The sequence below is a fragment of the Leptonychotes weddellii genome, chromosome 8 (genome assembly GCF_054177405.1).
Source record: "Leptonychotes weddellii isolate Sample4059 chromosome 8, ASM5417740v2, whole genome shotgun sequence".
In the NCBI taxonomy this organism is placed as follows: domain Eukaryota; kingdom Metazoa; phylum Chordata; class Mammalia; order Carnivora; family Phocidae; genus Leptonychotes; species Leptonychotes weddellii.
In genome coordinates this window covers 49,929,349-49,933,166 of record NC_138376.1, presented here as the reverse complement: position 1 = coordinate 49,933,166, position 3,818 = coordinate 49,929,349, and positions in this window count along the sequence as shown.

Here is a 3,818-nt window from a genome sequence, read left to right as displayed (position 1 = left end):
AGCTCATGATCTGAAATAGAACTTGGATCCCTAAGGGTTACTGGAGCATCTATCTGTAACAGCTCACAGAAAGGAATATACTGTTGGTTATGCACTCTTTGAGTAGCATATTCCAGGGTCTAGGCTATTCCTGGGTTTTATACATTATTAACTTTTCAGGAAACTGAGTAATCTATTTAATGTAGTAAAGAGGACATTAAAAAGACAATATCCAGGCTTGGTTTTAGTAAGCAGTTGTCTCAATGAATTTACAAATTTTCCAATCTCAACTGAACTCTCACAAAATCTGGCCACTTATTATTTTTATTCATCTCTTTTTTTGCCTTTCCACCACATTCTCCATGAAAGTTGTTCAGAGACCTCTTCACTTACCTTATGTACCCAAACTTACCTTTATCAATAGATGTAGGTCATTTCACAGCTTCTCTGGAGGATTAGGGAAGGAAGGGAAGGATTTGCTGAAAGCCTACTTGTTACCACAGTGCTCAAAAGAGCCATAGATGTTAATATCATTCTCCCATCTTATGGATGAGAATATTTGGCCAAGAGAATTCAAGCAGCTTGCTGAAGATCTCACATTATTAAGCTAATGACAGAGTATGGATTCTAACTCAGGTCTGTCTGATGCCAGTGTCCATGCTGCTTTCCAAGAAGTACACCTTAGTTTTGCCAAGGTTAAGTGTCTTTCTGCCTGTGTGCTCACTCCTGTTTCTGCCTTCTCTAGGACCTACTTCCTCAAGTTTTAATCTTTCCTAACTACATTGAAAATGCTTTCTCAATTACTTCTTTCTTTTCCAATTTTTTAAAAATTTTAACTCTAGTATAGTTAACATACAGTGTTATATTAGTTTCAGGTGTACAATATGTGATTCAACAATCTATATATTACTCAGTGCTCATTAAGATAAATGCGCTCTTAATCTCCTTCACCTATTTCACCCATCTCCACACCCACTTCCCCTCTGGTAACCACCTGTTTGTTCTCTATAGTTGAGTCTGCTTTTTGGTTTCTCTTTTTTTCCCTCTGTTCATTTGTTTTCTTCCTTAAACTCCACATATGAGTGAAATCATAATGCATTTGTCTTTCTCTGACTGGCTTATTTTGCTTAGCATAATACTCTCTAGCTCCATCCCTGTTGTTGCAAATGGCAAGACTCATTCTTTTTATGGCTGAATAATATTCCATTCCATATATATATATAGAATGGAATATTATTCAGCCATAAAAACAATTCAGTAGATTGTCTTTAGTTCTGTAGGTTGTTTTCTTTTCTGTGCAGAAGCTTTTCATTTTGATGTAGTCCTGATAGCTTATTTTTGGTTTTATTTCCCTTACCTCAGGAGACATATCTAGAAAGATGTTGTTACAACCAATCCCATTCTATATATATATGGAATGGAATATTATTCAGCCATAAAAAGAATGAGTCTTGCCATTTATGTGCTTGTGTGTATATATATATATATATATACACACATATATATCACTTCTTTATCCATTCATCTCTTGATGGATACTTGTGCTACAATAAACATAGGGGTGCATATATCTTTTTGAATTAGTGTTTTTGTATTCTTTGGGGAAATATCCAGTTAATGCAGTTACTGGATCATAGGGTAGTTTTTTTTTTTTTTAATTTTTGAGGAACCTCCATACTGTTTTCCATAGTGTCTGCACTAGTTTGCATTCCCACCAATGGTGCACAAGGGTTCCTTTTTCTCCACATCCTAGCCAATACTTGTTGTTGAGTTTTTTATTTTAGTCATTCTGACAAGTGTGAGGTGATATCTCATTGTTTTGATTTGTATTTCCCTGATGATGAGTGATGTTGAGTTTCTTTCCACATGTCCGTTCTCCACCTGTAAGTCTTCTTTGAAGAAATGTCTGTTCATATCTTCTGTCCATTTTTATTGGATTATTTGTTTTTTTAATGTTGTGCTTTATAAGTTCTTAATATTTTGGGGGTATTAAGCCTTTATCAGATATATCATTTGTAAATCTCTTCTCTCATTCAGTAGATTGTCTTTAGTTTTGTAGGTTGTTTTCTTTGCTGTGCAGAAGCTTTTCATTTTGATGTAGTCCTGATAGCTTATTTTTGGTTTTATTTCCCTTACCTCAGGAGACATATCTAGAAAGATGTTATTACAACCGATGTCAGCGACATTTACTGCCTGTGCTCTCTTCTAGGATTTTTATCGTTTCAGGTCTCATATTTAGGTCTCTAATCCATTTTGTGTTTATTTTTGTATATGGTGTAAGAAAATGGTCCAGTTTCATTCTTTTATGTGTGCTGTCCAGTTTTCCCAACATCATTTGTTGAAAAGACATTTTCCCACTGCATATTCTTTTCATCTTTGTCAAAGAGTAACTGACCATATAATTGTGGATTTATTTCAGGGATTTCTATTCAGTTCAATTGATCTATTGTAAATATTTATGCAACCAATGTGGGAACATCCAAATATATAAAATAATTAATAACAGTCATAAAGGAACTAATTGATAGTAATACAATAACAGTAGAAGACTTTAACACTTGATTTATATCAATACTAGATCATACACACAGAAAATCCACAAGGAAATAGTGACTTTGAATGACATACTACAACATATGTGTTTAACAATATATTCAAAACACTCCATCCTAAAACATAATACACATTTTTTCAATGCACATGGTACCTTCTCCAGAATAGATCACATATCAGGCCACAAAACAAGTCTTAACAAATTAAAAAAAACTGAAGTCATACCATGAGTCTTTTCTGATGACAACACTATGAAACTAGAAATCAACCACAAGAAAAAATCTGGAAAGAGCACATATACATGGAGGTAAATAACATGGTACTAAACAATGAATGGGTCAACCAAGAAATCAAAGAAGAAATAAAAAATTATATGGAGAGAAATGAAAATGAAAATGTAATGGTCCAAAATCTTTGGGATGCAGTAAAAGTTGTTTTAAGAGGGAAGTTTGTAGCAATACAGGCCTACATCAAGAAGTAAGAAAAATCCTAAACATACAACCTAACCTTACACCTAAAGGAGCTAGAAAAAGAATGACAAACAAAACTCCAAACCAGTAGAAGGAAGGAAATAATAAAGATTAGAGCAGAAATAAATGATACAGAAACTAAGAAACAACAATACAGATCAAAGAAACCAGGCACTGGTTCTTTGACAAGATCCACTGAATTGATAAGCCTCTAGCCAGAACCATTAAAAAAGAGAGACAGAGAGAGGACTCAAATAAACAAAATCACAAATGAAAGAGGAAAAATAACAGTGGACACTACAGAAATATAAATGATTGTAAGAGATTATGAAAAATCATATGCCAACAAATTGGACAACCTAGAATAAATGGATAAATTCCTAGAAACATATAACCTATCAAAACTGAAGCAGGAAGAAATAGAAAATACTGATTGAACAGACCAATTATCCACAATGAAATTGAATCAGTAATCAAAAAGCTCCCAACAAAGAAAAGTCCAGGGCCACATGGCTTTACAGGTGAATTCTACCAAATATTTAAAGAGTTAATACTTATTCTTCTCAAACTATTTAAAAAATAGAAAATAAATAAAAACTTCCAAATTCATTCTATGAGGCCAGAATTATCCTGATATCAAGCCAGATAAAGACACTACAAAAAAGGGCACACCACAGGGGCACCTGGATGGCTCAGTCAGTTGAGTGTCTGACTTCAGCTCAGGTCATTATCTTGGGGTCCTGAGATGGAGCCTCCTGTAGAGCCCTGCATAGAGCCCTGAGTTGGGTTTCATGCTCAGTGGGGAGTTCGCTTGTC